A 26,880-nucleotide genomic window follows, 5' to 3' on the forward strand; every position below is an offset into this window, starting at 1 on the left:
ATTTTGTGTGTTGGATCAATTGAAAATGTCAAGAAAACATTTCAAAAACTGACACAATGCTTTGAAATGAAAGACTTAGGAGTTGTTCACAACTACTTAGGAGTTGAAATTGATAAGATGGAGGGAGACTTTTACATCCACCAAAGAAGAAAAATAAATAGAGTCATAATTGGACATGGACTGGAAAACAGTAAACCAGCAAGAATACCAATGGAAGTTGGATTTATCAACTCAACAGCTATGTCACCAGATCTGCCAGATAACAAAATGTACAGGAAGGCAATAGGATCACTTCTTTATCTTGCTGTGACATCAAGACCGGATATTTTGTCAGCTGTTGGAATTCTAGCTAGAAGAGTTGAAAAACCCACCCAAAGTGATTGGAATGCTGTAAAGCGAATAATAAGATATCTGAAAAGTACCATTGACAAGAAATTAAAATTAGGGAAATTAAATTAGAAATTAAAATGAAATTCCATCTTCATGAAGCGGACGGGAATACTTTTCAGATAGCTTATAGACGATCCACTAGGTATAGGAGTATGTGATAGGCCTACTGTATGCCTGTCACATCTATTGTGATGTTTCATGTTCGGTAAGGTTTGCGTGTTCTGGCATGCATTTTTCTAACTGACCTGACAGGGACGAATAGATAAACAATGTGTTTTGCCATCTACTGTATTTATAATACTCAAGGGAAAAATAGCAAACAATTTTATTGATGGTTGATGGTAGATTAATTATTACTCCCTTGTGGATCAGCTGAAGATAATTCTTATGTTAGTTCCGTCCGGTTAATGTAGAGGGCGTTTTGTTGTTTTTTTCGTTTCTTGTTATTTTAATTAACCAGCTTTGACACTTTTGTAATCGACACAACAATCTATTTTAACAAAATAATACGATATACTTGTATTGTATGCATTGCTTGCTTATCCTACTGTGATTATAACTAAATCGTAAAATAAATATCTACCCTAAAACAGGAGAGAAACAGGTAGTCTACATCAGCGCACAATTAATAAGGGACAACATTTAAAACTTTATAAAATGTAATTAGTCCATCATCCTACAAGTTTTTCAGACACTAGATAAAATATAATGCCAATAGAGTTCCAGTAATGAAAATGTGAATGTCAATAATGTTGGAGTTACAACATCATCCAATTTACTTATTACCTGTTTTATAAAATCATATGTTATATATCTAGTTTTGTTATGATATAAAAAGTAAATAAAAGTTATTATTGTGTGAGCGTTATAAAAGAATAGTTGATTCAATTTTAACAGATTATGAGACTTAATTAAGTGAGGAATATGGAAAGAAATATGAGTAATCACATTGAACTTTTGAACAGAAATAATTATGACACATGGAAAATGCAGATGGAAGCAATTTTAGTTAAAAATGATTTACTTGGGTATGTGTTAGGAACCATTAAAAGGCCTCTAGAAGAAGGTGAAAGAATGACTGCTTGGCTAATCACTGATGCAAAGGCAAAGGCAGATATAATCCTCTCTATCAGCCCAAGCGAATTAAAGCAAGTGAAAGGATCTTTATTTTTAAAGTTTCAGGAGAAGGCAGTGCATCTCTAGTTTCAATAGCAATTCTAAAGTTTTCAAATTCATCTGACAGGGAATACAAAAGAATAATTGTCAAAAGATCCATGCGAATAGGTTAAATGGACTTTATTACGTACAAGAGAGTAGTGAAGAAATGAATATAAGCTGTGAAAAATCAAGTCTATTGTCTTGGCACCAACATTTTGGACACTTGAACTTTGGAGACTTGAAAAGAATAATCAATTTAAATATGGTTAAAGGTATTAAAGTGAACACAAAAGAGCTTATTCCACAATGCGAGGTGTGTATTCAAGGAAAATTTACAAAAAGACCCTTTCCTAAAAGTGAAAGAACATCTGAAGTGTTGGACATAGGCCTAATTCACTCTGACATCTGTGGACCAATGAAAACTGAGTCACATGGAAAATCTCGATATTTCATTACTTTTATTGATGATAGCTCAAGATGGGTTGAAGTTTACTTTTTGAAGAAGAAAAGTGATGCATTAGATTCTTTCAAAAAGTACAAGAACAAAGTAGAAAATTTTACTGGAAGAAAAATTAAATATCTTCAAACAGACAATGGAGGAGAGTATGTTAACAGAGAGTTCGATGGATTTTTGAATTGTAATGGTATTCAGAGAAGATTAACATGTAGCGGAACGCCTCAACAAAACGGAGTGGCTGAACGGATGAATCGTACATTAAACGACATGGCAAGATGTTTGCTCATCGAAGCAAATCTTCCTCAAACGTTTTGGGCAGAGGCAGTTGCAACAGCAGCTCATGTTAGGAATAGATGCCCATCAGATGCAATTGATGGTGTATTACCATATCATAGATGGTATAGGAAAATTCCAAATGTTTCATATCTAAAAAAGTTTGGTTGTAAAGGTTTTATCCTAGACAAGACAAATGACAAGTTTCAATCAAGATCAAAAGAAGGGATATTTGTTGGTTACTCAGATGTATCAAAGGGCTGGAGGATGTGGTTACCCGAAGATAGGAAAATCATTACAACTCGAGATGTAGTTTTTGACACATCTTCCTTTCCACATGTCGATGCAAATCATACTAATTCGAGCTTTAGGGTATTGCCTGTAGACAGTTTACTCCAAAGACATGAAAAGGTCGAAGAAAATCAAAGAAGTGTTCAAGTTGATCAACCAAAAGGTACTGATGAGAAAAATGTACTTGATGATAGGCAAACATCAACAAATGAAACTAAAGAACATATGTCAAATGAAATGGAAGAGATTGAACATGACGAGCCATATATGATTGATGGGGATAATAATGGAGATGATCATCAGAATAATGATATTAACTTGAAAGTAAGAAAATCTGAAAGAAAAACAAAAGGTGTTCCTCCTAACAGACTATCATTAATAGCTCAAGGAAATGTGATTGAACCAAAATCTTGGAAACAATTGGAGAAATTGCCTGAACCTGAGAAAAAACAATGGGTTGTAGCAGCTCAAGAAGAAATGGAAGCCTTATTAAAAAATGATACATGGGAACTTGTAGATTTACCTCCACAGAAAACAGCAGTTGGATGTAAATGGATATTTAAAGCAAAGTATGGAGATGACGGTATGGTTGAGCGCTATAAGGCACGTTTAGTAGCCAAAGGTTACTCACAGAAATATGGAGAAGACTATGATGAAATATTTGCTCCTGTTGTTAATTCAACAACAGTAAGAATTTTACTAACCATAGCAGCGACAAAAGATCTGACTGTGCATCATTTTGATGTAAAAACAGCCTTTTTAAATGGAAAGTTAGAAGAAGAAATATATATGCAACAGGCCGAAGGTTTTGTGAAATCTGATAATGAAGATAAAGTTTATAAATTGAAGAAATCAATTTATGGGCTAAAACAAGCAGCTCGGGCCTGGAATGAAACACTGAATACAACAATGATGAGCATAGGATTTGAAAAAAGCAATTCTGACCCTTGTTTATATACGAGTAATACTGATGGAAATTATACATATGTAGTGGTTCATGTTGATGACATTTTGTGTGTTGGATCAATTGAAAATGTCAAGAAAACATTTCAAAAACTGACACAATGCTTTGAAATGAAAGACTTAGGAGTTGAAATTGATAAGATGGAGGGAGACTTTTACATCCACCAAAGAAGAAAAATAAATAGAGTCATAATTGGACATGGACTGGAAAACAGTAAACCAGCAAGAATACCAATGGAAGTTGGATTTATCAACTCAACAGCTATGTCACCAGATCTGCCAGATAACAAAATGTACAGGAAGGCAATAGGATCACTTCTTTATCTTGCTGTGACATCAAGACCGGATATTTTGTCAGCTGTTGGAATTCTAGCTAGAAGAGTTGAAAAACCCACCCAAAGTGATTGGAATGCTGTAAAGCGAATAATAAGATATCTGAAAAGTACCATTGACAAGAAATTAAAATTAGGGGTGGAAAAAGAATTGAAATTGTCATGCTATGTAGATGCTGATTGGGGGGGGGGGTGATTTAGCAGATAGAAAATCAATCAGCGGAATGATGTACAAGTTAGGAAACAGCACTATAAACTGGATTAGCAAAAAACAGACCAATGTCACTCTTTCTTCAACAGAAGCTGAATTCATGGCCGCAAGCTTAGCCACTCAAGAAGTAGTATGGTTAAGACTATTGTTGAAAGATATGGGCTTCCCCCAAGAAAATCCTACAGTAATATTTGAAGACAATCAGAGCTGTATCAAGTTTATTGAAAATGAAAAGATGAGTGCTAGAATAAAACATTTAGATATTCGAAAACATTACGTCCGAGAAATGATAAGTAAGAACGAAGTATTTCTGGAATACTGTCCAAGTGAAAATAATCAAGCGGACCTTTTAACAAAGCCACTTCTAGGGCAAGTGTTTAAAAGATCACTCTTTTACCTAGGACTTTACTAGCATGATGTTGAGAGGGTGTGTTGGAGTTACAACATCATCCAATTTACTTATTACCTGTTTTATAAAATCATATGTTATATATCTAGTTTTGTTATGATATCTTTATCTATCTATCTATCTATATATTAATAGGCAAGCATGTTTCTTTAAAACCTTTTTTCTCAGCTCGTGTGAATCGTAGGGAAAATCTACGCATACCGTTGGAAAGCTATTTTCCTGTAGGTGTGCAGAATCCCTTTATAAATTTAAATAGGCTCAAAGATAAGCACAAAAAATGAGTTTAAAAATTTGAAAAAATTAACATGGATCTTATGCGTTGCTATGCTGGTTACGAAATATAAACAGAAAATCAAAACAAATGGAGGAAACTCCAATCACATGTTTTATTTACAGTGTGGGGTGAAAATAGATAAGTGAGTACATTACATATTTTTGGTCGAGTTTCGACCACTGGACGACCTCTCGTCTATATATTAATAGGCAAGCATGTTTCTTTAAAACCTTTTTTCTCAGCTCGTGTGGATCGCAGGGAAAATCTACGCATACTGTTGGAAAGATATTTTCCTGTAGATGTGCAGAATGCCTTTAAAAATTAAAATAGGCTAACAAATAAGTACAAAAAATTAATCTGAAAAATTCAAAAAATTAACATGGACCATATGAGTTGCCATGATGGTGACGAAATAACAAAAAAATGTAAACAGAAAATCAAAACAAATGGAAGAAATTCCAATCACATGTTTTATTTACAGTGTGGGGAGAAAATAGAGAAGTCTGTACATTAATTATTTTTGGTCGAGTTTCGACCACAGGACGACCACTAGTACTTATTTAATACGCAAGCAGATTTTTTGTGACAATTACTCCTCCGAAACTACTGAACCGATTGACATGTTTTTGGTGTCATTGGAAAGAGCGTAACGTGAAGTTGTGCAGGAAAATTTTTTCATAGGGAAATAATTAGAGAGTGAGGTCCTGGGGCCCTTTAAAGTTTCGTATTTCTCCATAAGATTAACATGGGAAACAAACATTGTTATGAAACTCCAGCTGTTGTCAGAAATGCTGTTCTGCTATTTAATTTGATTTGTTTACAAGGAGAATTGTTTCTTAGTGACATGTGGTCAATAAGTTATACTTTTGCATATATTTTAAATGATATACACTATATAAAATGATGGTACTGTATACATTAAGAGATATTCATTTAAATAATCAGTAAGTACGATTGAGCCTTTGCCTATATGTTTCCTGGTAAGTATAGTATCTTAAAGTAAAACCAAATTATTCTTTTCTGCATTCTCACCCCGTAGCGAAGCACGGGCAGAGCAACTAGTAAAAAGTAAATAAAAGTTATTATTGTGTGAGTGTTATAAAAGAATAGTTGATTCAATTTTAACAAATAAAGGATTAAAATATTAAAATAAAAACTTCCTAGACATATTCTACACTCGGTTTGTCACTAAATAAGTTATCACTAAGAATCGTAATTTTATATTCGTCGATGAAAATTTTGGTACTAAATACAGTAGAAGATATTGATCAAAATTTAAAAAATAAACATCAAAATTAACCAATGGTAAGCCATCTGGACTGTTTAATAAATTCAAAGTAAGTGTTAAAAAATTCACAATTTGGGTCTCAAGTTTTGTGAATTGATTCGAACTCACCATAAGCTACAGTGTTTCTGTGAAATTTATTATTACGTTACGTTAAGCTAAGGTTTATAGTTAATATTGTCATGTCTACTAAAAATAATGTCCGTAAAACAGACTGTAAAGGAAATCAGTCGTTAAAAAAATAAATCAACTATAGGTCAACTGCACACATTCAATGCCGACTTAAACTAATCATGTTTAGGTTTTCAACAGCAATCGTTAAATTGTTTTGCCATTGCTACTGCAAACCTAAACCTAATTTATTTGTTTTATTTAACTGTAAAACTATTTACCATTCATTAAATGTGCTGAAAATAATCCTTTTCATCAACGAATTCCAAGCATAACAGCGAGATAACTGCAGTTATAAGAAGTTAATAAGACATTGCTGAAATATCACCGGGTTTTGTTGTAAAGGCAAAACGAGGTACACCTTAATTACATCAGGTTATCTAGCTTACTCTTATCCAGCCTTATTTCACAACAAAGAATCGTGATATTTAAGCTGTTTGTTAAACTAATTCTATTTAAATAGGGAATAAATGTGATATATTTAAGGAGACGTTTTAGTGTAAATTCAATGAGGCAAATTGAAATTCGCTAAGTCTGCAGGTTTGCTGCGGCGGGGGTATTTTTTAACGTAGGTGTCTTCAACATACATACATACTAAACCAAGTTTCATAAATATTGGTTAAATCAATCTAAAGAAAAAAATGTTGGTGTACAAAATACAAAATAACGGATATCTGACGCTATTCTTGATTTTTTTTACTCACAGAACCATTTGCCGGAGTTTGATTGTTTAATGCATTCTGTATAACATGACGGATATTCTGCATGACGGAGCATTCTGTATATATTTATTAATTTCTAATATTGTAAAAATCTGATTCATCATAGGTATTTACTTGTCTCATTTATTTGTCTGGTATCGCGTGCAAGTAAAACAATTGAGATGCCAGTGTCTACACTATTACTCACCGTCTCTGAACTGTCTGTCACTTTTATCTGAGGTTCACCAAAACATGTTACAGTGATTTATTTCAGAACTACGCTAGGGTAATTTATCAAACAACTCACTGCAAATTGCACTTTTTAGACCATAGTTTCGTTTACCAACACGTGATCCGAGGTTAGTTCTCTGACCCAACTACAGTAAGAAGGTACTGGACATCACGTTGTGTGATGTGGCTGTAGATAATCTATTATATTATTAAAGTGATACAATCAAATTTTATGTAAACGGTTAAGGCCATTTACCAAATAAAGGTATAGGCATATGGCACATCAAAATGATGCTTAGAGTATGTAGATTTGCCGAAAAGTATTGATATGGATGAATTTCCTAAGGGCTCTGCCCCACAGGCTGATTTCCGAAGGGCTACGTCTGGCATGCTTCTAAAGTTTAGATGATTTAATTTAAGTACCTGGGGACCGAGCTTTGCTCGGGGGAAAATATTAGTTTACTCAGAAAAGTATTGCAGATACATTAATCAACTCCCAATCTCCACACTGCTCACCTTCACTACTTACTTCACCACTCCCTACGTCGTGGACTTGTTTGCCCTCCTTCCCTATACCATTTTAGAATTGCAGATACATAAATGCCACAGACAGTTCCCACACTCTGAACTGCTAGCATTACTACTTCCTTCACCACTTCCTATGTCGCGGACCTGTTTCTCTCCCTTCCAACGGAATTTTAGGATTGCAAATACCCTAATCTAATATTCATTAACAGTTCCAAAACTTCGGGCTGATTGCCTTTACTACTTCCTTCACCTCTTCCTACGTCGTGAACCTGTTTCCCTCCCTTCCCATAGCATTTTAGGATTGCAGATTCCTTAATCTAATCGTCATAAACAGTTTTTACACTTCAGACCGCTCGCCTTTACTACTTCCTTCACCACTTCCTACGTCGTGGACCTCTTCCTATCCCTTCACATACGATTTTAGGATTGCAGATTCCTTAATCTAATCGTCATAAACAGTTTTCACACTCCAGACTGCTCGCCTTTACTACTTCCTTCACCACTTCCTACGTCGCGGACCTGTTTCCCTCCATTCCCATTGCATTTAAGGATTGTAGATTCCTTAATCTAATCGTCATTAACAGTTTTCACACTCCAGACTGCTCGCCTTTACTACTTCCTTCACCACTTCCTACGTCGTGGACCCCTTCCCTTTCCTTCCAATAGCATTTTAGGATTGCAGATTCCTTAATCTAATCGTCATAAACAGTTCCAACACTCCGGACAGCTCGCCTTGACTACCTACCTTTACCACTTCCTACGTCGCGGACCTGTTTCCCTCCATTCCCATAGCATTTTAGGATTGTAGATAACTTGATCTAATCGTTATTAACAATTCCCACGCTCCGGACTGCTTACCTTTACTACATCCTTCACCACTTCCTATGTCGCAGACCTCTTTCCATCCCTTCCCATAGGATTTTAGGATTGTAGATTCCTTAATCTAATCGTCATAAACAGTTTCCACACTCCAGACTGCTCGCCTTTACTACTCCCTTCACCACTTCCTACGTCGCAGACCTGATTCCCTCCATTCCCATAGCATTTTAGGATTGTAGATACCTTAATCTAATCGTTATTAACAGTTCCCACACTCCAGACTGCTCATCTTTATTACTTCCATCACCACTTCCTACGTCGTAAACCTGTTTCCCTCCCTTCCCATAGCATTTTAGGATTGCAGATTCCTTAATCTAATCGTCATAAACAGTTTTTACACTCCAGACCGCTCGCCTTTACTACTTCCTTCACCACTTCCTACGTCGTGGACCTCTTCCTATCCCTTCCCATAGGATTTTAGGATTGCAGATTCCTTAATCTAATCGTCATAAACCGTTTTCACACTCCAGACTGCTCGCCTTTACTACTTTCTTCACCACTTCCTACGTCGTGGACCTCTTCCCTTCCCTTCCCATAGCATTTTAGGATTGCAGATTCCTTAATCTAATCGTCATAAACAGTTCCAACACTCCGGACAGCTCCCCTTGACTACCTACCTTGTTTTCCCTCCATTCCCATAGCATTTTAAGATTGTATATTCCTTAATCTAATCGTCATAAACAGTTTCCACACTCCAGACTGCTCGCCTTTACTACTTCCTTCACCACTTCCTACGTCGCGGACCTGATTCTTTCCCTTCCCATATCATAATAGGATTGTAGATTCCTTAATTTAATCGTCATAAACAGTTCCCACACTCCAGACTGCTCACCCTTACTACTCCCTTCACCACTCCCTATGTCGTAGACCTATTTGCCCTCCTTCCCTATACTATTTTAGAATTGCAGATACATAAATGCCACAGACGGTTTCCACACTCTGCACTGCTAGCCTTACAACTTCCTTCCCCATTTCCTACGTAATGGACCTGTTTTCCTCCCTTCCCATTAGATTTTAGGATTGTAGATTCCTTAATTTAATCGTCATAAACAGTTCCCACACTCCAGACTGCTCGCCTTTACTACTTCCTTCACCACTTCCTATGTCGTAGACCTGTTTTCCTCCCTTTCCATAGCATTTAAGGATTGCAGATACCGTCGTAATCTAATCGTCATAAACAGATCCCACGCTCACACTGCTGCCCTTGACTATAGAATCGAGTAATCTTCAGTATAATCTTTGCTCAATAGTAACTGATGTTTTTTTCCTTTTGTACTGTATTTTGTTTTGCTAGTATACTGTGGATAGACAAATTACAAGTCTTTTGTTTACTTTTTCCTTGTTATTTAATTCAGCCAACATGGTTACCTAGCAACTCATATAAGACTAATGTTAAAAAAATGTGATTTTCAGTTTAATTTTTCTACGTAATTAGAATTTTGTTGGCAGTTCCAATTGCAGTAAACTCATTTTTAGGCCAGAAATAAACTATATACAACATTTGAAGAAAATCGTCGGAGCCGTTTTCGAGATCTTGGTGCAAGCATACATACATACAAGCAAACTTTGCTCGTATTAGAGTATAGGATAGGATTTAGTTGATGAAACAGCTGGTCCGTACAATGAACTGGTGTTTGTTTATTTACTCGAAAAAGATGTTTGTGGCGCTTCATGTAGATTGAGGAGGGTTATGTTTGGTTTTAACGAAAGGTTGTATACGAGTTGTTAAGTATTGCTCAAAGTTTCATTTTGTAATTCATATAGTAAGCTAAGTATAAAGAGGCTTGACTAAAATCGAAGAATTATGGTAAAATGTCATTCATGAAGCATCAATATGAAGCAATTGATGCTATTGCTACACTAAGGTATGTTGTTATATTCTTTTGGATACATTAACACTAAAAGTAGGGGTTTGAAAGTAAGTAGGTTTACACTTTTAAATCAGTTTATATTTTCATACTAAATCATAGAGTTGTATTTTAAAACACACATCAGCACCACTTTAATAGCTCTCTGGGTCACATTGTCTTCCCGTTGCAAAGCACGGGTATAGCAGCTTGTCTATTATTACCATCATACAAGTATCGTTTTTTCGCTACACAAAAGCTATTGGAACAATTAAGCTGAAATTCCACCTCAAAATACTACACCTCAGATACACTGTACTGTTAAATGAAATTAGCCCTTTTCGTTTGTTATTTTTTACATACTGGTTGGCCCAATATCTTGAGGTATTGAAAGTAAATACTGATTGGTCTTCATAAATACAACACTATTTATTTTTACAAATTTTTATAAAATTATCTACTTAATCCTCTTTTAATTAGCTCACTGTTTTTTGCCGTTCATTGATCAATTAAACAACAGATATTTTATGGAACTTGATAACATGATCCAAATTCTACAATCAACATTAAGGTTGTATAACCATTTTACACAACGATTTTACAATAGCTTTAAAGAACCATATTTTTCCAATTGCGTCTAATTGCATTATTAAAACCAACGGTTTTCAATAACTGCATCGAGTTACCGCAATACCAATTACTTTTACATAACACACGCTACAAATTAATAAAACGTCTAAATTGAGCCAGCAATAAAATAGATGAACGATGTTTAATTACAAGGGGACTTAAAACTTCCACTCGTCGCGAAACGCGGGGTTTGATGGTGAATTTTAATGTTGAATAATTTATTAAGTGCTTCGCTCCCTGAATCGCGTTGGGGGTTTTACGTGAAGGAATGTTCAAGATATTCCAAAACAAAAGCTGTAGCACTATATGAACATACAGGGTCAACCGGGGCTAATATGAACACACCAAAATATTGGGGCTAATATGAACAATGTCTTAAAAAGTCATTTATCTGGTATTTTTAATCATGAAAATAATATAATTAGAAAGGAAATTTATTGTATTTTTTGTGTCCATAATGAGAAAACTTCAAATTTGACTTTTAGGTACTTTAAAAAAATACTTTGTTAAAACACTTTTTTCCGCCCAAAAAACTTTTCCGCGCAAAGTGAAAACTTTTGTTTAACAATTTTTACATTGGTTGTAGGAATAACCTTAAGCCTGAATTTTGTTAAATAAGAATTGGGGATTATTTTTCTTTTCCCAAAGTTAAAATATATTAATAACAGCCAAAGTTATAAGCTTTCAAAGTTGGGGGGCTAATGTGAACAGTGAATGGGGGCTATTATGAACAACAATATATACAGTATATATTGTACTATATATACAAGCTCAGGCTGACGGGGAGATCGAAGTGATGGGATTTAAATCCTGTGATGAGGAAAAAAAATCATTCCTGAAAAAAGAAGATGATATATTTATTGTTTCTACCACTGACATTTTGGGGAAACTTCCAGCCCCTAATGTATGTGGAACCAGTGATAGACATAAGTATGTCTTCGACAAAATTGTCGAAGTTTTTGAGGCGTAAGTTCATCAATAAACTTCTTTGAAGGCCTTACAGTGATAAAACAGTTTTAATTTTACAAAGACAACAGTTAAGGTGTTGAATAGGCCTAGCCCACATTTTTATATTTACCTAATAGACCTAAAAGTGCAATAAACTGTCATTTGCCTAAACGAACAATTTGCATTGTCTTAAATTATTGTTTTTTTAAGTGCTTTAAACAATTTGTATGTGGAAGAAATTTTTAATAAATAGGTACAGCAGGTATGTTGACAGATAATTTTTTTCTTGTTTATATCTTATTATTAGCCTTGTATAATATTTATAAATGGTTTTAAAAAAAAGGGTTACCGTAGGGCGACCCGCGGCTCTCCAAAGATACCTTCATACAGTATCTCAAAAACTATTTGAGATAAAATATTGAGACTTATTGCAACTGGTAGACTAGACCCTAGGCTTATTCACAACAGCCCCTACATATGCCTAGTGTTGTAAATAACAGAGTTATTAAGAGTGTTCACATTAGCCCCATGGGCTGTTCACATTAGCCCCTTTTAGCGGGGCTAATGTGAACAGTGGTTTTTAATTTTTTTTTTATAATGGTTACATTTATGGTTTTTGTTAGTAAATAAATAGATTCAGCTAAAAGAGCTGTATACACTACTATTTTTTCTTTTCTTCTGTCATTTACCATTTTTGAGTTAATGTCAAAAGTTTACTTTTTTTGTTCATATTAGCCCCGGTTGACATATATTCTATTGAACATATAATAATTTCATCATTCAGGGAACTTAAAACACCTTCCTGGGAAATATCTATAATTATCAAAATACAAACTCAATACCCTTTTACTTTTTAAGGATTGCTTCGCAGCTCAAGAAAATTAACTTTTTAGGAAAATCAGTATCATTCGAACATAAAAATTATATTAATATTTCTATAAGGCAATTGTAGATTAATAAAACTGTCAATGTAGGTAATATATATGTCGACTGTGGACATAATTTAAACAATGATTTACCTACATTAATCAACCTATTAATAAAAGTAGCCCATTTAAAATCTTAATTTCCATAAACTATCTCGTCTCTGGTTTACACTTTAAAATGTGTTTAAAAATTGAACTGAAGGTAATCTGGGAAATTAAGAAGCTGTTAAATTACGATTTACATTTGAAACAACTATAAATCAAGTTGGTAAGCAGCACTTGAACATTTAAAAGCACACTCTAGAAATAAATCAAAATATAGAGGGGCGATGTCCTAAAAGAAATCTTTTTAACTATTATTCATCCCTGCACTCAATTATAAGCTTTAAAATTATACCTCAATCGTAAAAATGAGTTGAGTATGACAGGTGAAAAAGGGATGTTAACGATAAAATCTTATTGTAATTAATTACTTTTCATTAATTATTGTTATCGTTTGTCGTTATTTGCATTATGAAGTGTACAGCTCGATGCTATTTAATATTCGGAATTACAATATGAAAAGCTGGAGATAAAACCAAAATTGCTCAACTCTGCTAACTTTCGCGTTATGTTTATTGTTTACAGCCAGTACGTTATATTCTCACGAGAGTTCATTTGTGGTATCAGCGGGCTTATTACAGTCTCAGAAAATGTTTAGTTCTCGTTAATATTTGTTCAAGTTTAAATTACTTTCTGAAGTTTATATTAATATTCATGAAAGAACAGCCTTTGACTGTTCCCCTACCTATGGAATCACACAGTCAATGATTTATGTTTGAAATAAGAATAGGTGCCGTTAGTTGAAAATCAAAGCGGGATAGTATTTAAGGAAACTACGAGCAAATTTTCTTTCTTACTAACCTGATTCGGGAAAATTTAATTGAAAACGTATACTCTAATATTAAAGTCGTTTTTGAGAACTCTAAATATTCCACTGATCCAATAGGCCCTATAACCTTTTTTAAATTATCAAGCTACGTTTATTGAAGAAAGGCTCCACACAGATAGTTATCCTCCTATAATGGGTTTCTTATTCCTTTTGGGTTTCTATACAGTGCAAGTAAATACAAAAAATCAGGAACAGGTTTAATGGAAAAAAGAAAATCAAGAATAACATATTTTCCAAAAATGCCTCGTTAGCGAAATATTCTCAATTTTTTCGTGTGTTTAAATTTATTTCTCAAAACCCATAAATATCTTTATGAAACACGGTAGGAGTTTTTTTACCGATCAAAAATATTTTTTGTTTCAAAATACCATAAGATGTCAACAAACAAAGTGCTGGATATCTGGTTAACGACGCGATTTGGGGAAAACATTTTCTTCTTTTTTTTATTTTGACCCATGAAATCATTTGCCGGCTATGCTTCGAATATCAAGGCATCACTACACAGAGCCAGTGGCGAATAGCGTCTGGGTTTGAATCCAAGACTCCAGTACTGAAGTGATGCGCTCTAATCTAACCACTTCAGTTGCGCAATGTTTACAAATTAAAAAGCCTACAAGTAGATTTAATTATCAGTCTACTATAAAATTTGAAGCCTGTTTCAGTGTGTGTATATCATCATGGATAAATATAAGTTAATTAAATATTTAATTCTTTTTGTCTATGGTATTATGTTGATGCTTGGGTGCACTGATGTCGAGTAAACGTTTTTATCTTAGGTAGTGGATTTGTGCGATTTATTCTCAGATTATAAACAGCATTTGTTTTCAGTTAGAAATTGTTACATTCCGATCAAAGTAGGTTAAGAAATTAGAAACAAATTAATCCTAATCGTGTATTGATAACACACTCTCGCATTATCTTCAGCGTTCTCATAAGGATGATAAATCGAGAATGTTTAATAGAGTATGAAAGACGATTCACAGCTAGAATCTTCTTCTTTTTTACGAGAACTCGAATGAGTTATGAAACTCCAGCGCCCTCCAGACTCCAGAGAATCCCGAGATCCACTTAACTAAAATCCTCGCGAAACTCCGGCGCGAAACACCTGCATAAATGATAGACCTCGAACTACTGTGTCTGATCTAATGTCTGGCTATTTCACACCCCTAACTGAAGCAGGGATATTACGGCAGCCTACGATGGTTTCTTTTACTGTTTTACATTTTTAGCAAATTGTCTTAGGGGTTTGGAAAAAGGGATTAACAATTTGGTGATAGCAATGTACTGTATTGCTATATCTTTACTTTCTCTCCCTATAGGCTACATAGTATATGGAGAAAGTATTGTTTTTGTAAAAATTTTCGAGTTTGAGTTTTAAGTGGATATATCTATTTAGGGTCCCCCTGAACCCAAAAAAGTGGTTTTCGAAGTGATGTCTGTGTGTGTGTCTGTGCACAAAGCTACAGACTACACCTGTGGTCCGATTTTGATGAAATTGTGGTATGTAGGTACTAAATCCATGGTATCTCCAGGCGTTTATATATATGTTTTAATTTTTATTTTAAATGGGGATGTCCCCATAAAATAACGGAAAATCATATTTTCTCAAAAATGGCTATAATGATTTTGATAAAAATTTAGTATATTATAGTTCTTTAGATTCTGACTGAACATAATGGTACAAATCCCATTACTCTAAAAAATACGGTCCAACAGTTATTGTAACTTGTGTTATTTTCCCATAAAAAATCCAATAAAATTATTTAAAATAAGATTTTAGAAAAACCTCGTTTTTGATTAAAATTAATGTGTTGTGGTCCTTATAATTCGAAACAAAATAATGCAACCCCCATTACTGTAACAATTACGCTTTAAAGGTTACGAATTAAGGTTATATTACAAATACGCTTTACATAGCATTGCAAATTACTCGTACAAAGGAAATGTTAAAATAGGCAAATGCTTTACAGTTTACATCGTAAGTTGTGTATTTTACGGTGCTTCCTTGAATGGAATATTTAATGTATCATTCTTAATTTAAATTGAAAACATTGCAATTAATTTATATTAAATGCAATTTACACTTTGATTTTAACCCTTCAACGTTTTGTACTAAACTTATTTTCAATCCTACACAACTTAAAGGATTATGATCATATACTGCTATATATTTTTAAATATTACCTAACTCATACTGTAGTTTCTTGTAAATAATTGTACAATTGCCCTGGATTCGTTAGAACTTTTGTATTTTATTGGCACAAGAGGTAACACACGTACCCAGACAGTGATGGATTGCTGGTAAACAGACTCTAATTTTCCGTCTCGTTCCCTGCAAAAAGTACGACTTTTGTCTCATTTGTTGAACTGGATTGTCCTCTCTGACATATGTTTTATCACAAAACATCAGCTACAGTATATTTATCTACCACACAGTCGTAAAATAAGCTGGAAACAATAATAGGCTAAGCTGCCATTAAGATGTGAATATAGAATGTGTAACCAATAACGTTAAAATGCAATAGTTTGTAAATTAATCAGTTTTGTATTAGCGCCTAAGTTGTGAGTCAAAAGGTACTTCATTAGTTATTTTACGAATCAATAAGTTGGGAATCCAGATTCAGTAAATGTATAAGTTGAGAATCGGCAATTAAAAATCAGTCAAATTGCAAAACATACTTAGGATTGAATAATTAGTATTTCTATTTACCAATTTCGATATTACCGTTTATATTTAGAAAATGAAATGAAAATTCTTGATTTATACAGACAAAGTTAGGCCCATATAGCCCTCTCTTACACTTAACCTGTGATATTTTGTGTAACAATGGGGAAAGGAAAACTAAGATCAATTTAAAACAAAGGGCAAACTTTTATTCAAATCGCCCTAAAACAATGTAAACAGACTTGGCACACTAAGTAGAGAGTAATAGGGATTTTTCTTTAAGATTAGTTGTCCTGCCTTACTGCAGTGAGATTAGACTTGGAAAGTAAACATTTGCTGAAATCTATGTTTTGCCACAAAGTACAAAGTAAAAATGTAAGCGATTCATGACGTATATAGAAAATATATAGAAAATAAATAAACTTTTGATATTTTGCTATACATATATAATTTTTATTTTTCATTTGCGTTACATTCAACTAAGTTAGCCTAATAAAACAACCTAATTTAAAGCTGTTATTATTATAACTAAATTTTTACGATTGGTGTTCTATTTTTATGATCTTTGATGATAACTGAAGAGCAAAAGAATTTCTTATAGGTATACAGTATCTTCAAACAAGGGTAAAATGTAATCGCTATCAATGCCCTCTAGGCTCGCCGGACATGAAATTGACGTAAAAACAGGTTTCGGGCCTTTGGCTATAGATTAGGGCGAGACGAGTATCAGCGATATAAAAACTCAATGTCCTCGGTAGCTAAAGATTGATCTCACTATAATAACTTGCTCCGTACATCATTTCAACATTATTCCATACTGTGTTATCTGTTGTATCATGAATTTCACGAATTTTCACGTATTTTCATGAATATTTAATTCAGTACTCACAACATCAAAAACAAACCCACATAAGTTTCTTTGTAAACTGGACTCACTAAACGGACTAAGTTGAAAGAAAATAAATTATTACAAACGAAATTATGTATGCAAAATGATAAGAACTAAGAGAGCCCCATAAATCTCTAGAACCCTTCAAGGTGGTGAGGGGGAGTAAATTATACTACGGAGGAACCCCTAAGGCCTCAGGGTAAAAGGGTGGGTTTAAATAAGCGAGAGGAGGAAAAATCTTGAAGGGTGTTTCACTTTAGTAAAGTGTTAAACCTTTTACTATAAACTACATTGAAGTAGACATTCCTTTCCCTTGTTAAGTTTTTAGTTTGGTTTAAAGGTAGGCCTACTTAGGAGAAGAAAATATAACAAATAATGCTTGTCAAGCCACAAAGTGTGAAGATGTAAAGTACCCCCTGATATTTTCTTATACAGCAAATTTTAATCGTGCGAAATTTAAAGGGCACCGTACTATAAACCACAGCATATTTAGTTTAAGTTACTGGCATAGTATACAATCTGAAGGGATATAACTCTTAATGTTATCACACTATGTAAAAAGCTCATTCAGCTGCATTCTTTTTTGTTGTAAAAACGAACCTATGAACACAGTTGTACGCCAAGATGTAACAAAAATTTGTCCTCTCAGTTACATATATTAGTTGAAAGGTTAGCATAAAAGAAAGAAAAAAACATAAACAAAGTTAGCCTAAAATTTGTTCTATGGTCCAATTGAACCTTGAACCAAGTTAATTAAAAAGTTTGAAATCCTCGGGTGACGACAGAATCGATATCAATTAAACTTATCCATTTACCGACGTTTTCTGCGAGTTCCTCAACTGTGCGAAAGCTTGTAAATTCATTCCACATGAGGCTGAAGCGATTTTCAATGAATAGTGTTTCAAATAGTTTGACATGCGTCGTCCGAAGACTAAGAATCTACAGTATGTGCCCGTGGAAGTCTACCCAGAAATTCAGGGAAGCTATTTTCAACCCTGAAACTTCTACGGTACAACAATAACATGGAAATTTGTGTCTTCTTCACAGTGTGTACGAAATCAAAGGTGTTACTAACAGGGATTACTTGAAATTAAATATTCACTACTCCCAATCAAAATTGACTCAACAAACTGTATCAACTATCACGCAGTCTATGCAATTCATCTTTCTCTAGCAGTGTGTAGCGTCAAGTGCTCGTCAAAGCGGTATTGTCTATACCCTGTAGACTGTGCTACTCCACTCAGGGATGGATCTGATTGGTAGTATGTAATGAACCGTGGTGTTTTTGAAGTTCCCTACAACCCCCGCCACGTGGCAGCTCTTCTGCAAGTAGACAGACTGGGGGAGACACGTGCTATGTAGTGTTTGTGTTGCGGTGGCGAACACAATGGAATAGGAGACAAGTGCAGTGTTGTTGAAGAATAGGAATGTGATGAAGGGCTGTATCACTTTTGTTCCGCGGTTGAAGGCTGATTTCTTCACATCACTTGTTCCAGGGGTCAGCAGGTAGATTTCGAGACCCGCCGAAACATGGGTTTTGTTCCGCGAACATCTCTCCTGTTCCGCGGGGGCTGCACTCTCCTCCCCCAAATCCTCATTTTCGCTCTCCTCCTAATTCTTTCTTTCATAGGTTAGGTTAGGTAAGGTTAAATTATTGATACTTTTGTTAAGGAGAAAATGATAATTTAACGAGTTTTAAACCCCACATGACTGGTGACCCCCGGAAGAAAAGCGATGTGAAGAAATAGCCTTCAACCGCGGAACAAAAGCGACACATGCTGATAACGCTTCATCTTTGTGGTGCATCAGTTTATAACACAGGTTGTAGATGTGTACCTTAAAGAAAACCTCATTGATTATGGATAGAACTCATTCCGTTCCCATTTCAAAGTTGTAGCATTGACTTGCTGATGCTGAACTAGACATCCCATCTACATGGACCAGTTTCGTCCTATTTTTAACAACAACAATAAAATAATAAAAGTTTAAAGACCAACACAGAGAGTGTGCAACGTATAAAAATTATATTTTTGACCTTGGTCGATGTGACATAATAGATGATACAGCTTACAATAAGTCGTCTTCAGAATGACTTGGAGCATGTACGTCATGCGTAATATAGGCATACGGCGAAAACTATTGTACAGTATTAATCAACAGAAAAATATAATGACTTAAAAACCATAACGTCACTATCATGACCTTCCCAAACAGAGTCGTATAAATAAGTGTATACATACGTGTATTTATTTTAAATTTTGCTTTTAAATTTTGAAATGATAAAAACGCGACACTAAAATGAAGATAATCTAGATGATTATAAAATGTATAAATCGTATCGTAGTAAGGTATCTTTTCTTTTATCTTTTCTCTTTCTTACATAAAATTGTTATAACCGTCCACGTGTAAAATGGTATACATGAATTCATTCAAATCCCTTTTCTCCTACCTTTAACATTATCCTGCTTTATAAATTGTTCAACCACAGCGAAGGAACCGAAATACCATAAATATAGAAACATAGTAGTCTATTATATTTCTTTAAGAAAATATCTACAGCACTTTCCATGTATAAAATCATAAATGTTTGTTCATTTACACCCTTCTCCTTTCTACTTTCCACCGCTGATTATTTAAAAAGATAAACAAAACAGTGCAGGAATGAGGAATGAGCAGTGAGCAGCAGTGAGTGGTTCAAGTGGTGGTGTTTGTGGACTTGTTACCAAGCTAAGTACATCGGTTACGTTAACCATAACCACCCTCGCTGGGTAAACATCCCTCTAGCGACTGGAGACAGGAGAGGCGGATACCGAGGGGGTGACGCTTATTGGGACAGCGAGAGTTATGTCCTGCACCTGCACTGTTGTCCTCCTGTTTATCCCATGGATAAAACAAACCCTGTACAATTAGATTTATCGTCCTTACGGTTTAGCGGAAAACCTGTCTTGTTGATGATTGTGTTTTACTGTTTAAAATCTCTTTATGGTTAGAGTAAAAATCATTAGTTGTCACAAGCCCTCAAACGTTAAAACATAAAAAAATGTCAAAACAAGTTTTAGATTGTACAATTTGATGAAAATATGGTCATAGACTAACCTTGTTTTATATATGATATGGCTTATCTTGTACTATTGAAAGTCTATGTTTTCCTTAACTGGTATCTTATAGGTATGTGTTACCGTATCGTTTGAGTACTGTAAGTTTATATTATTATATAGGGGTTCAGTTAACTCCCAAGTGGTTCCCTTCTGTGAATTTGTTCTCATACCGTGAATTGCATGTATGAATCATAAACAAAATTTTTATGCAGTGTGGACTGCATGCTTTAACCAGCAAATATCGAAACTGTAGATCAAACCTTAAAAGTCAATCAATTTTATTACTTAATCGATCAATTATTAAACTCCTGTAATTCGAAACGCTTGTTTGTAGTATAAACGCGAGATACACAAGTTCAAACAAACCTCGACGAGTGTTTAGTTATTCCATAGAGTATACACATTGGGGTTAACCGCGGAGCGGTGGTGGCAGACTCAATCGAGATTTGTATTTATAATTTTCATTTTTATAAAATTTCTGACACTAAACCCTCGTGGAGTAAAGTGTAAAATAAGAAAGGTGTTTTGGGATTATTGTGGATTTTATAGTAGTGTACTGAATGCGTCTGCATATAATTTTTTCCCTAAGTTTGATTTAACTTTATGTAACGGCCTATGAAGTAAATCTTGACTTGAATAAAGAAGGGAAATGAAGAAACAAATACGCACTAAAGGTATTAATTAATCATAAATTGGTACCGATACCTATTTCACACGTATACTCTACTAATCATGGTTTTGAAATGGTTCACATATCGACTCAAAATGCATACTTCTTACCATTGATTTTATACAATACCCATGATCAAATTAGTTACAAATACTATTAATTGTGTCCAAAGACTTAATTTGTTGCCAAGCTGACATGATGCTGCATCATGTAACGAAACTACAACCAATGTGGGAGGTATATCAGGTCATCAACCTCATCAGTCTCACACACAAAAATGGTTGGCAAACCGTCAACATGCTGTGTCATTGTGGCGAATCAACAACTATCCCTGATATTAGGTAATCAACCTCATCAGTCTCAACGCTAACGTTGGTTGGCAAACGGACAAGATGCTGTGTCATGAGACTAATCAACAACTATACCTGGATATCAGGTCATCAACCTCATCAGTCTCACACACAAAGTTGGTTGGCAAACTGACAAGTTGCTGTGTCATGTGACGAATCAACAACTATCCCTGATATCAGGTAATCAACCTCATCAGTCTCACAGAAAACGTTGGTTGGCAAACTGAAAAGATGCTGTGTCATGTGACGAATCAACAACTATCCTTGATATCAGGTCATCAACCTCATCAGTCTCACAGAAAACGTTGGTTGGCAAACTGACAAGATGCTGTGTCATGTGACGAATCAACAACTATCCTTGATATCAGGTCATCAACCTCATCAGTCTCACAGATAACGTTGGTTGGCAAACTGACAAGATGCTGTGTCATGTGACGAATCAACAACTATCCTTGATATTAGGTCATCAACCTCATCAGTCTCACAGATAACGTTGGTTGGCAAACTGACAAGATGTTGTGTCATGTGACGAATCAACAACTATCCCTGGATATCAGGACATCAACCTCATCAGTCTCACAGAAAACGTTGGTTGGCAAACTGACAAGATGCTGTGTCATGTGACGAATCAATAACTATCCTTGATATCAGGTCATCAACCTCATCAGTCTCACAGATAACGTTGGTTGGCAAACTGACAAGATGCTGTGTCATGTGACGAATCAACAACTATCCTTGATATCAGGTCATCAACCTCATCAGTCTCACAGATAACGTTGGTTGGCAAACTGACAAGATGCTGTGTCATGTGACGAATCAACAACTATCCTTGATATTAGGTCATCAACCTCATCAGTCTCACAGAAAACGTTGGTTGGCAAACTGACAAGATGCTGTGTCATGTGACGAATCAATAACTATCCTTGATATCAGGTCATCAACCTCATCAGTCTCACAGATAACGTTGGTTGGCAAACTGACAAGATGCTGTGTCATGTGACGAATCAACAACTATCCCTGGATATCAGGACATCAACCTCATCAGTCTCACAGAAAACGTTGGTTGGCAAACTGACAAGATGCTGTGTCAAGTGACGAATCAACAACTATCCCTGATATCAGGTCATCAACCTCATCAGTCTCACAGATAACGTTGGTTGGCAAACTGACAAGATGCTGTGTCATGTGACGAACCAACAACTATACCTGGATATCAGGTCATCAACCTCATCATAATCTCACAGATAACGTTGGTTGGCAAACTGACAAGATACTTTGTCATGTGACGAATCAACAACAACTATCCTTTATATTAGGTCATCAACCTCATCAGTCTCACAGATAAAGTTGGTTGGCAAACTGACAAGATGCTGTGTCAAATGACGAATCAACAACTATCCTTGATATCAGGACATCAACCTCATAGGTGTTTTTATGAGACGAGACATTAACCAAAATTTATTCATAATAATAATTTCTAGACTATTTTCTTCATTGGTAAAAATATCAAAACCACATTATAAACCTGTATATTGTACGTATATTTTTATACGTTTTTCGTCCCAATATTTCGTTTGTTCTGAGTTAGTTTCTGGTGAGTTAACATAATCTACGGCCTTACCCTTAAAATAAACCAATTCATGTGCATTCGATTATTCCAAGGGATCACACACTTACCTAGATAATTGGAATCCAGTAATTCATCTTATTCGTTAATCGATGATCAATTTGAACAAATCACAACACTGACACAATTAGGTGCCCTGAGACCGACGAAACACAAACAATACGTTCGATCAAGTGATTCATTAGATTAGGATTAGATTCCGAGACAACCGAGGATATACGTCACCTCACAACCCTCAGCTCGGCTACTGCCCAGTGCCGGGGCCGGATCAAAACATCCGACTCTGTTGTTGATGACAATCTTAGTTCGCAAATTTTCCGCCAGAGCTCAATCCGCTTCCGAGTTTTGTTTGCGTCTCAAAGAGTGTGAGAAGTTATGGTGTTTGCGCCTGTGCGCGGGAACGTATGCAATTGGTCACCATCGCCGTATTGATTCCTCCTCAACCCCCGCACTACTACTCGTCTCGCAAACATTTTCTCTGCCACTAGCAGTTGAAGAAACATTGGCCCAATTAATTTTCACAAAGACTAGAGGTAAAGTAGGTCATGTTTTGGTGTGCTGAGGCATAATGGGTGCTAATTGTTACTTCTCTGGGGTTTGTGATTTTTTAATACATTTTACCCATAATTGAGGGTTGACAAAATTAAAAATACAAGCTATTTTAAGTTGTAAGATTACAATTTATAAAATTAAATTTGTATATTATATTATTGTTTAATTTTAATCTATTATTAACTAATGCCACTTACATAAAATTGAATCAAAATATTTGTATACATTTTGATTTGAAAGGTGAAAGGTGTAAATGCCATTTTGATAGGAAAAGGGAGAATTTTGTATATTTTTCTCTCTTTTAATTTGGACTGGTTATTGCTTTGTTACTATGAATAGTATTTTATCAATTAAACTACTTAAAGATGGTTTAAAATTTTGGTTTAAGTAAACAAGAATATAATTTAACCGGCCTAATATTATTTTGTAAACATTTAGTTCCATTATATATATATTATATTATTCCAATTCCGTAAGGATTTTCTTGTGCACGGCAAATAACTCTTTTATTTATGAACCGATTTTGATGATTAATATGTCAAATTAAAGGGAACTAGTGTACCTGTTGCTCGAATTCGAGCAATTGCGAAGCATTACAGGTGACTCAAAGATTATGGAAATACTCACAATCTACACAACAGTTAGATATAATCAAAATCTTTTGTAAATATCTTACCTTTTTTCAAAAAGCTGATCTTGTTTTTTAGTGTTTTCTACAAATTTTTCCCTCTCATAGCCACATTAGGTTGTCTATGATAACGATTATAAATGGAAAAAAACAATGTTTCTATTTCTTCTAATTGGTTGTGTTCTATGACTTTTTCTATGTTTCCATTGTTTGCAAATCGGTTATTTAAATGATAGCTCAAGAAATGTAGAACAGTGTTAATTCAGTTTTATTTTTAGCCTATATCAAATTGTCCAAGATTTCTCGTCCTTTTCCATTCTAATAATTACACCAACCCAAGTTTCGTCTACAGATGCAATATGCCAACGAATATCACCTATGTACAATCTCCAAGAAGTGGTAAAAAATTTGGAAACCAACCCATACAATAGATATAAGTTAACTCCAAGAGAAATCATTTTAAGAGTTAGGCCTACTGTGATAATAGGATTTTCCACTGATTTGGTAATAGAACATTATATTGCAAAACATGACACGATGCAGAAGAAAATCCATTTTAAAATCAGAAAAACCCGTTTTAAATACTGTACTTCATTTTGACCAATTCAATAAATATCACAATTTAAATATAAACAGCTGTTTCATTAAAAAGTAGAGTAGAGTTATGCATATGGTCGTAATGTAAACAAATCTGAAGAGGCAACTTTAAAGGCTTCTGGGGCAGAGCCCCAAGGGAATTTACCTCGTTCCTCTTTTGATGGCTCATCTACAGACCAAGACCTTTCTTTGGAGACCCCTACCAAGTTTTTACGCCCAGCCGTTCTCTAAAATTAGCTGTGACAAAAACCCTGTTTTCCTCCATAAGAATAACATGGGATGGGAATTCAAAGGCCACTGGGGCAGAGCCCCAAGGGGATTCAACATGTTTCTCTTTTGATGGCTCATCTACAGACCAAGACCTTTCTTTAGACACCTCTACCGAGTTTCTACGCCCAGCCGTTCTCTCAAAATAGCTGTGACAAAGAAAAACAGTTTCAAATTAATATATAGATTCTCTGTAGAAGTCATGGAATAACTTTTGTCACGCTCAGTTCAATGTGCTTTGCTCCATTGGACTTAACAGTTTTCATGTATTTTAAATATACAAGTCAAAATTTGTTAAGATTACCTAACATATGATTCATTTCTTAAAAGTAAGCATCTGTCTTCATAAAAATAGCCTGTTTCCCTTCTGTCATTTTAATATTTACTTTTTCTGTTTACCTATCAGTTTACTTTCAAATACAATGATAACTTATGAGATGGGATAGTTGATTTATGCAGTTCCATTCATAGAAAGTAAAAACCAGTCTATTACATTATGTGATTGTATTTTATTTTCAGATAATGGTGTGTTTAACGTTTTCATAGATATTTTTATGTGTTGTGTTTTCCAAATTTTAATTTTGATTATCATAAAATTCTACCAAGAAGAAACATTCCCGTGTTTGCGATTCGGCGACGTATTAACGACAGAGATGGTATGATAATAAATTGTGAAAAGTTACCTATTCTGGTTTTTGAAGTTTTTTTTAATATTGCACGGACAGATGATGTCACAAAACAGATCTTAGCGTACGTACAGTACAAAACAGATTTAAATTGAAATGGTAGAAAATTCAATAATTATATCACTTTTATGGTCAATGTTTAAAAATATTTCACTTGCTAAAAACGTGAGAGCAAATCCAGGGGAATCAATATTTGATGAATATCTTTTACGAATAAGGAATGGCCAAGAGAGCTACCTTTATGGTCTTTGTGAGACATTGATAAGTCTTCCACCACAATATATTAGGAATAAAAATATCATTGACGAAATCTTTAGTGAAGGATTCTCTGAAAATGCTTAAAAAAAGACAAAAATCATGCAATAATTTAACCAAAGAATGAACATGGTGACCAAATTAATAATAAAATAGCTAAGCAACTAAATAATGACAAGTAGAATTTACTACTCAGTAGACACTTTGATTCAAGACGAGGAAGACCGGTTACATGTCCCTGATGAATTTCTCCACACTTTTAGCACCAAATGGTTATGTCTCACAAGTTATGTTTATAAAAAGGTGGAATTGTAATTTTACTAAGAAATTTAAATCCATAAAAAGGACAGGTTAAATGGAACCAGAATAATGAAGTCTTAGATATGAAAATGATTACTGCAAGTTCAGCTGGAAAACGAGTACAGTATTATTATTCCAATTAAGTTTAGAATCGTCAGAGGGAAATTTTCTCCTAAAAATTCAAACATCTGCAGTTTCAATGCCAAATTGCTTTTGCCATGACCATCACAAAAATTCAAGGACATACACTTGAAAAGTTTGTCTTATCTGCCATAGCCCTGCTTTCAGCATGGGGGTACCACGCTTTTGATTAACTAAACATAATGGTGAAAAAACAACGAAACCAAGGTCTTCTGGTTAAAGTCGTTATTAGTGTTAGCGAAAAAAAAAATCGTATGGAAAGCGTTTCACCTTTAACATGTCAAAAGTAAGATGTAAATGTTAACTGTTCTGTCAGGCAG

At 34.6% G+C, this 26,880-nt stretch overlaps 1 protein-coding gene across 1 annotated transcript in view; it reads right to left on the bottom strand.

The window, feature by feature from the left end:
- The window catches only part of LOC129003011 (uncharacterized), a 70,469-nt gene extending 46,928 nt beyond the window's left edge, over positions 1 to 23,541 (bottom strand). Inside the window, exon 1 of the mRNA XM_054431198.1 lies at positions 23,185 to 23,541. The gene's annotated coding sequence lies outside the window, so the exon portion shown is untranslated. The remainder of the gene's footprint in view (positions 1 to 23,184) is intronic.
- Between the last annotated feature and the right edge of the window lie 3,339 nt (positions 23,542 to 26,880).

The sequence above is a fragment of the Macrosteles quadrilineatus genome, unplaced genomic scaffold, assembly GCF_028750875.1.
Source record: "Macrosteles quadrilineatus isolate MER2022 unplaced genomic scaffold, UCM_ALF_1.0 Scaffold_9__3_contigs__length_116548681, whole genome shotgun sequence".
NCBI classification, from domain to species: Eukaryota; Metazoa; Arthropoda; class Insecta; order Hemiptera; family Cicadellidae; genus Macrosteles; species Macrosteles quadrilineatus.